The following is a 9,787-nucleotide window of genomic DNA, read 5'->3' as shown; positions in this document are numbered from 1 at the left end:
GTGTCTAGTTGCTGTGGGTCTGCTCACTGGTTACCACGACACCAAGGAAACACTGGCCAGCATGTTCAGTGCTGCACCATCAGGAAACAAACCTCTGATTGGGAGGTGGGGCTGGCATTCACTGTCTCCAGTAGGCAGCAGCTGCTGGGAGCTCTGATTTCCACACCCTTTCCTTGAATCTTTCTGGTAGCCCCAGCCTGAGAGAGTCTACCCTGATGTCAGGTTGTGGACACTTCATCCTCAGAGCATTCAGAGACTAAAGAGAGAGCAGGCTAACTTCAGATCTGCTTATAGGGTAAATGATATAGAAGCTGACTCAGGCATGGATCAGTACACACACTAAGGAAAGGAAGGGTTCCCGAGCCCAAGAGTCTCTCCATCACTTCCATCAACTCAGGGAAGGCAGAGAAGCCACAAAGCAAAGACCCGCCTGTCCCCTCAGACCCTGCCAGGTCAGTTCAGGACAGGCTCATGGGCTCTGCTTGCTCCAAACAAGTGGTTCCCAGACTTTCAATTTCATGGACTGCTAAAATGACCAAAACCATGATGGGACTAATCTAGTGCCAACTATTTATTCTGCCTGGTGTGGACATCAAACGAAGCAAGCAGACAAACTACTATCTACTGTTTGCTTTCATATCATAATAAAATGGATGTTTTCATAGCAAAAAGGAATTAAGCTAAAGGATATCTTAATACTAGTGTTATTTAGTCAAAGGACATACTCAGCAGTCCTTTCTGTCCTGTACACATGAACATTACATTTTCTTTATTTTCTTGTTTTTGCCACTGCCCAGCTCTTGAAAACCACTGCTCTAAACCACTCTGATCCACCACTCTTTCAGAATTTGGGGAGATCACAAAAAATTTTCCTACTTGGAGGAACATATGGGATAAACGCAAGGACCATTTCAAGCGTGCTGGGGATATCCATGTGGTGGCCTGATTCTCTGTAGCACAAAGAGCCTAACAGAACTGAGGATGAGTCTAAGTGCCCCACACGTATACGTACTGGGTGAACTATGGCAAGTAACATAACCTCCCTGAACCTCAGTTTCCTCATCTGTAGAACAGGGTGGGTAATACTCTAGAGAAAGGTGGGGGAATGAACAAAAGCACCCAGCCCCGTGCCTGGCTCTGTGAGTTTCCCCACCCTCTGCCCCGACGCGGCCTTCCTGCCTGCAGGGTCTCATCTTCCCTGACACGTCTCAGGACTGTGATCTCCTAGGTCTCAATAGGTATTTGTGGAATGAACAAAAGAGTGAAAAAAAGAATGAGAGAAGAAGAATCTTGTACTCTTTGGACAAGAACCTATGGGAGTCATGCTCCCTGAAATATGGCCTCAAACCATCTGCATTGCCTTTGGTGACAGTATTTCAAGAGGAGAATATGTTTCCTCTTCAGCCTCCATGAAGTGAATCCTCCAGCCATTTAAGTTTCCCCCTAGGTGTCTGTTCACTCTCTCCACCAGCAGGCTGATCTCAATAATTGCTTGACTCTCATATGGACCCACCACTGTTCTCACACCCTCATTTCTTACTGTGCTTCCCACCCAGCTGCAACTGAATGGTCGATCTTATAATGACTCACTGGCATTACTCCATTGCATCCTTGCTTCTCTGCCCACTGTGCCTCTCACTTGGCAAAACCCTGACCCTTGTTAAGTACAACCCTCTATCAACTCTGAATCTTCAGCTGCATAATGACTGCTTCTGGAAAACACATCCAGCCTTGTCTGTGGTCTCACTTGATGGTGCTGGCTCCACCAATGACTGACAACACAACCTAAACAGGCCTTGCCTGTTTCCACGAGATCAAAGGGGACAGTGATGTGAAAGTGTTTTGAAAAGCACAGAGTGGGTGATTTAAGGTGGTACTAGAGGAATTCTTTCCCCCATGTATACCATAAGCTCCTTGGGAGAATATGTCTCACGTTGATTTATCTGTGCCCTCAAGGGTAGTACAGAACAAGCTCTTGATAAATATGCACTGAGTGAATGAATGAAGAAATACATGATAAAGGAACTTAGATCTGGTGGTTACTGTCCTCTTCCAATACAAACTCAAGCTATTTTGCATGAACAATTTTGCTTTAAAATCGCTTTCCTCCAAGCCCCTGGGAAGTTCTGGGCAATGCCTCTAGCTCCCCTCTGAGAAAACCTTACCACATACAGGTGTGAATCAAAGAGGCTGTCTTTCTGGTCCTTGGCAAGAGAGGTGTGTTGGCTTAAGTGGAAATGAGCAAAGGTGAGAACAGCAAGTATTTCATCTTCTGGGAACCAGCAGAAGATAAGAACATCAACAATTTTTAACATGAGTTTTTTTTTAACATCTTTATTGGAGTATAATTGCTTTACAATGGTGTGTTAGTTTCTGCTTTATAACAAAGTGAATCAGCTATACATATACATATATCCCCATATCTCTTCCCTCTTGCATCTCCCTCCCTCCCACCCTCCCTATCCCACCTCTCTAGGTGGTCACACAGCACCGAGCTGATCTCCCTGTGCTTTGTGGCTGCTTCCCACTAGCTGTCGATTTTACATTTGGTAGTGTATATATGTCCATGCCACTCTCTCACTTTGTCCCAGCTTACCCTTTCCCCTCCCCATGTCCTCAAGTCCATTCTCTACATCTGCGTCTTTATTCCTGTCCTGCCCCTAGGTTCTTCAGAACCTTTTTTTTTTTTTAGATTCCATATATATGTGTCAGCATACGGTATTTGTTTTTCTCTTTCTGACTTACTTCACTCTCTATGACAGACTCTAGGTCCATCCACCTCACTACAAATAACTCAGTTTCATTTCTTTTTATGGCTGAGTAGTATTCCATTGTATATATGTGCCACATCTTCTTTATCTGTTCATCTGTCGATGGACACTTAGGTTGCTTCCATGTTCTGGCTATTGTAAATAGTGCTGCAATGAACATTGTGGTACATGACTCTTTTTGAATGATGGTTTTCTCAGGGAATATGCCCAGTAGTGGGATTGCTGGGTTGTATGGTAGTTGTATTTTTAGTTTTTTAAGGAACCTCCATACTGTTCTCCATAGTGGCTGTATCAATTTACATTCCCACCAACAGTGCAAGAGGGTTCCCTTTTCTCCACACCCTCTCCAGCATTTATTTTAACATGAGATTTTAATCAAAACTCATAGTCTCACTTTTGACAAAACTGTTTTTGAGATTCATATATATATACACACACATATATTTATGCATACATATTCACATATGCATATATGTTCATATAGACAGACAGAGAGACATTTGTGTGTATTGCTTTTAAACATCAATCAGGACAGTTGTGCATGCGGGCAGTAGAACCCCTAAAACTGGGCTCATGGGGGAATATGGAAAAAGAGGGAAAGGTGGCTTTGCATCTGGTTCCATGAAGGGCCCACTTGCTCTCTGAAGGGCCAGGAAGAACTTCTCTCTGTAGCAGGAAGCATTGCAGTCAGCCACAGCTGGAGCCGCCTTGGGGATGTGTCACTGCCACCAGCCAACTGTGTTGGGAACTCAGCCCCACTGGCAGCCAGCTCGATCTGTGCCAGTGTTTGGCAAATTTCCCCAAGTGGAAATCTGCCAATTTAAATGAAGTGGTGCTCTGTGTATGCTGTTCCCTCTGACTCTTGGTAAAATAATCACTGCTTCACCTCTTTTATTGCCTTGTCGTTCATCTGATAGGAGGCGGGGGCAGGGGTGGGGGTAGGGACTGCTTGATGTGAGCGGTGAATTCCCAAGGAAGGAAGCATTTTAATGGGTAACTGAAAATCAAAGATAATCTTCCCAGCTGGTTGGGGTGGAGGAGAGGTGCTGAGAGGAGAAGCACACATCCTGACCTCAGGATGATCGGGCAGATGTATGGGAAAACGTGATCCTCACCATCTGGGTAATCCATGTGTACAAAGTCGGTGGTTAACTGTACCCACCCTTTGCAAAATAGCATATGTCACAGCCACCCAATACCATCCATGACTAAAACCTGTTCAAATTTGCAAACAGCCTGGAAGAACAATGAGAAAACTCTTAATTGGGGTCTGTTTGTGCTTCCCTTATAAAAAGAGACTGATGTGTTGAAGGTCTTGTGATTCATTTGCAAGCTTTGGAACCATGTGTGAGGGCTGACCCAGGCAGGGCCTCCCCAAAGGACAAGGATCAGCATTTTAATGTCACGGAGGATGGCTTTATATGCTATAACCTTTGTTGTCCCCAATTCTATTCACGATGAACAATTTATGTAAAAACAAATGAACAAATAAAACTACTGGGAGATGATTAGCTTTGAAGCATGAAGTGTCTGCCATCTTGGTTTCTTTACACGTGCTAATTGCTTTCCAGTGACCCACATGGAAAAGGACCTAAGGTTGGAACAGTTATTGCTGGAGTATCTGGTGAGATTATATGAAAGAACATTACAGGCTGTAAAGTGATATACAAGAGTAAAGTGATATCCAGGAAGGAATATGTAGGATAACTTCTATTATTACTATACATATCCACAGGAGTGGATATGTATAGTAATAATAGAAGCTATCCTACATATTCCTTCCTGGATCTCTCCTCTCTGTGATTGCAGAGCCTTTACTTACACCACAAACATGTACATGCAAGAATCCCCAGATTACATGAGGGAAGCTCTTGTGCCTGTTACTTTTCTCCCTCTGGCCCTCATCCATTCTGTACAGTTCTCTCTTTCTTCATGAGTACATAGGATTCCTAGGCTTTTCTCTGGCAGTTCAGAAGTCCTCCTGTCCCCCAGTGGACCCTCCCAAACCTACTTTCTCTTTTTATCTTTCTGCCCAATCTACATCTTAGTTGTCACAGCTTTTCTGGGTGGAACCCTTAGTTGTTTGTGTCCTTGCTCACCAGTGGAAAGACCAGGTTGTAGGCATAAAAAAGACATTGTATTTTTTCTGCACGTCTAATTTGTAGCAGAGTTCAATTTAGGGTCCTTTTGCCCATAGAATGGAGAGGGACAAGACAACAACAGGCTCCCACCAAGCATGAAACAGGAGATTGTTTCTTGACTTTCCTGGGGTTATTGACTGCTTAGGTGTTAGGCTCTGTGGTCACCTGACTCTCGTCTCCTAGCTTTTCATGTAGCATTGCCACTTGCTGGCTGCTGACCCTGGGCAATTATTTGTTATCTCCAATCTCTTGGTTTTTCATCTATAAAATGAGAATGATAAATACTACCTGACTTATAGGGTTGCTCTGAAGATTAAATGAGAGAGTTCTTGGGAAGTGCTTGGACATGGCCTCACACACACTAAGCACTCAATAAATGCTAGCAATTATGATTTTTCCTGTCATCACCTTGTCATATGTATGGACATGAAATCAGCCATTTTCCTGGACTTCTGACCCTGGGACCCCAAGAGTACAGGATGGATGCTTACAAGCAAGTTGGCTAGAGAATTTTGCTTATTTGAACATTTGCTATTTGAGGAAAACTCAAATTACCTTTGATCCGTACTCAGTTACCATGTAAAAAATGAAGATCACAAGAACAACAGTTTCCATTTGTGGAAGGTTTAATTCTACATGGATTGTCTCATCTAATGACATCAGTGCAATGAAATGAGGGGGCTACTAATCAAACCTGGGTGCTTTTGACTCTGAACTGAGTCTTGCCTCCTTTCAAGGGAAGGGGTGTCTGAGAACCAGGACCCACAGACCCCAAGATCACGCTCGGAGGCATTAGGGAAACATGTCACTGTCATCTTTCTACAAACGACACAAGCTTGTTTGTGGAAGCACCATAAGTCACAGCCCGCATTTCACATATTCCATATTAGTTTCTACAATTGTCCCTAGAAATTTCAAGAGAGCCCCTTTCCCAAATAAACTCAGCCAGAAGCTTCTTCTGAGCAAAACCAGTTGACAGCCCAAATGGTTGCAAACTCATGTCTAACTTGGTAGAGCATCTGGGTTATTTATCGTGCAGCTTATATTTGGCTTAATAAGAGCTTTCATTTTCCTCAAAGAGATGAAGGATGGATCTTTTAAAAGAAATAAGTAAATAAAATTTAAAGAAAGGATGAAAAGAAAAGCAAGTCACTCTCAGAGGTACTAGAATTTGGCAAAGGGGAAGAATGCTTCAGCATGTCCTAAAGATAGTGGCATCTCTCTGGCAAATGAGGAGCATAAATCTGCCCATTTGCCAAACCCTTTAGCAGGATTCTGACCTGGCATTTCTCCCAAGTCTCTACCCACTAGTTAGAAAGAACACGGTTCACTAACTGTCAAATCCAATTTAAATTTAATCTGATCTATTGTGTGTGTGTATGTGCAACCCTTCAGCTAATGTTTAGGTACTTTAGAAAAAAGAAAAAAAACTTAGTCATTTAGGTAGCCCTTCCCCTCCCCCTTTCTCTGCTTCTATCCCTAGAATAGAGTCCAATTGTGTGTTAAGGGAGGGTCTCACTCCTTTCCCAGTTGCTGGCAAGAAGAGACCCCCTGCCTCTCTAAGCCCAAACCCTGAGGTTTTATGTCATTGGCTATCAGGGCTCCTAGCTTTGCTATCAAAGACAGAAAGGTTGTCTTCCCACTAGAGGAAAACTGGGTAATATAATTCTTCCAGACATGGCCATGGACGTACTAAAAGCGAGTGAGAATAAATATGTGAAAGCATTCAGCAAATTCTCTATCACAACAGCCACCTGGTTTTCGGGGCTATTGCTCTGTTGTGAAATCCCAATTTGCATGGGAGCAGTTAAATATTACCTCCAGCTTTCTCTCTGCAATCTTTCTATAGTATTTCTCAAACCCTTCCCCATCCCTGCATTTAGATAGATATCTTGGGCCAACCCAGACCAAGGTGAAAAACTCAGGTAGGCTAAAAGAAAGTACATTAATAATGTTTAAATCCTACCCCTTTACAGAGGTAACCCCTACTCCCACTCCATTCCACATAGTCTGTATTTGTTTCCAAAATGGTCCCTGAATATTTTAATAGCCTCTTTCCCAAGTAAACTCAACCAGAGGCTGAGCACCCATTTCACATTTGTGAAAAATCCTATTTGCCATGTATATACACCACACGTGCCAGGTCCAGGCCCAAGCACCCAAATCCTTTACCTTTTTTCCTGAACAGGATTGGGTGCTTTGTAAATAGAGGGGGGAAATCTCATCATTGGTCCTAATGCTATAAAATAAAATCCAAAGAGAAGACAAATTAATGTTCACTTAGTATTCACCAAACTTAGGGAATTTGAGCAAGAACTAGTGTTTGATATGATCTAAACGAATGATGAGGGTTAAAGGAATAAAGGACCGGGAAATCTCCCTGGAGCAGGAGGTGCTGCAGAGCAGGTTTTCAGTTCTCCGTGGGGGGTGAGCGGAGGGCTTTGGGCAAATGGGACTCTGCCTTCAGCTGTGTCCACCTGGGTGTTAGCTGTTGACTAGTAAACTGAGAAACATCAGCAACACCCAGGAAAGCACAGCCAGCAGCTGTGTTCAGTCCCTAAAAAAGAAGTGATTGGAAATATGGAACTCATTTTCACGAGCAAAGCAAAGGGGAAGACATTGACACGTTGGAGCTGCAGAACCAGCTAGGAAGTGTCACAGCAGTGACTGCTCCTTGCAGAGCCCTGCTCACTAACACACAGGCGAGGCCAGTGACAGGGGAGCTTTCTCAGGCTGTCAGATCATTTTCAGAAACTGCAATTCATGTCATGCTAATAGCTCAGTCTATAATTAGGCATATTTATCTATGTCCCTGGGATATGTCTCCTGCCTTTCTGTGCTTAGTTTTCTCCAAGAACAAATAATCCAGAAGAGTTATGAGTCTGCAGAGGGGCGAGTGGGAGTGTGTGTACATGTTGAAAGCACTGTTATCAAATGGCCTAAATGCAATTTTCTCATTGACCAAATGCGTGAGTAGATATTATCTATTCTCATGGGAAGAGGAGTCTTTGGTGCTTTCCAGAAAGGACTGGGAAGGAAAACATTTTCTTCTCTCTGCCACAAATTTACTATGGTTGTGCTGTTCCTGTATCTTCCTATATTAGGTCAAAGGAGTACACCTTTGCTATGACTTTAGTCTGCTTGGAAAGATGATAAATAAAAGCAGTGTGTCACCCTACAGCACACAAATTCCTCTCAGGAGATTTCTCTTACCATTATAACACAACTCATGTACAGACAAGTGTGGCTACCAGCATCAATCGATATATTAGGTATCAGTAAAGTTTAATTTTTTTAAGAAAAAAAAATAGCATGTCAATTAACATTTTTTAAGTATTTGGAAAGCCATAAAAGCTGCTGCAGTATGAAGAGCCTGAATGTAGCTATATGCTTTTCTCCTTTCTTTTATTTCCATCTATTTTGCAACTCAAGAAGGGAGACCTTATCATCAGTTGGGCTGGTTTAATTATGCAAGGACTGACAAGGCAATTGGAAGAAAATTGGGTGGTCTAGCATTTTATTGGGCCTTGATCGGCTTGATTTTCCATGTCTGTGGGATTTCTGGGTAGATCTTCCTGCCGGAAAACTAATGCAAAAAAGGCCACCTTTTGTACTTTTCTCCTTTTCCGGGGAAGCTAAGGAATCAGCCAGCTGCCACGTGGCTCGTTGCTCCCTGGGAAATCATGTTCATGCATGAATAATGTTCGTCTTCTATATTCCAACTCCTCCGCTGGGGCTCTCATACCACCCTTGTAACAAGCACGGGGTGCCCTCCAACCCAGAATGCCAGTCAGGAGAAGATGTGATAATTTTAAGCTGTTTCCAATAGATGTTTTCTAGAAGATAAGGATTGGAATCCACTTTTTAAAAGCAAATATCTGTTGGATGCTTATTCTGTGGCAGTACTGTCTCATTTAATACTCAGAACAACCCTAAAGATAGGTATTTTCATATCCCCATTTTCCAGACAAGATAAGGAAACTAAAGCATGGCGAGGTTAAATTACTGGCCCAAGGACCCACAGATAATATGAGGCTGTGGTAGGTTTCAAACCCTGGTCTCATAGTGCATAGAGCCTGTGTCACCTCTTTGTTATCCTGTCACAGGGTCTGGGTTCTTGCTTGCCATCTAAACAGGCTGCCTCTTCTAACAGAAAGAGAAAGGTATTTGCACTGAGCTTTTGTTTACTGACATGGGAGAATAGAATATTGGTCACTAATCCACTAATTTCATTAATCCACAGCCCTTATCATTTACCCAGATTATTGGTTGTTTTTACTCCTTCCTGGTAAAGGCAAAGGACTCTGGATGAGGTTGAATATTATTTTTATGGATCATGTATGTATATACATATACACATACATATATATGTAAACTAACAGTCATCCAAAGTAAATTAAAAAAAAAACAAACTTAGATGGGAACTCAGCTCCAGGACTCACAGAGGTTAATAATCAGAGCAACTAACAGGTATCAGTATTCGTTTTGTAGAATCAGGTCGTATGCCATCACTTTCACGAAGCTTAAATTTTCTAAATTTCGATTGGCCATCAGACTATGTCAGAGACTGCTGCTCTTGAAGTCAAGCTTGGCTGAACATGTCTAATAGAAAGCCTGACAAAGCTGTAGCCGTCACTGATTCCAGTGTGCCTGAGTGGGACTCCCTATGTGACGCTGGAGAGACTGGGAATGCAGAACTCCAGTAGCCCAGCAAACTTAGCTATGACAACGCTGTCAACCGCCTGCATCACACCTTCACCAGAGCTCTCCTCAACCACGCCTTTGTCCCTGTGGGCTGTTATAGCAAAGTGCCAGAGACTGGAGGGCTTGTGAATAACAGAAATGTATTTCTCACAGCTTGGAGCCTGGGAGGTC

The sequence above is a fragment of the Phocoena sinus genome, chromosome 18 (assembly GCF_008692025.1).
Source record: "Phocoena sinus isolate mPhoSin1 chromosome 18, mPhoSin1.pri, whole genome shotgun sequence".
Classification (NCBI taxonomy): domain Eukaryota; kingdom Metazoa; phylum Chordata; class Mammalia; order Artiodactyla; family Phocoenidae; genus Phocoena; species Phocoena sinus.
Note: the sequence above shows the minus strand (reverse complement) of the source record.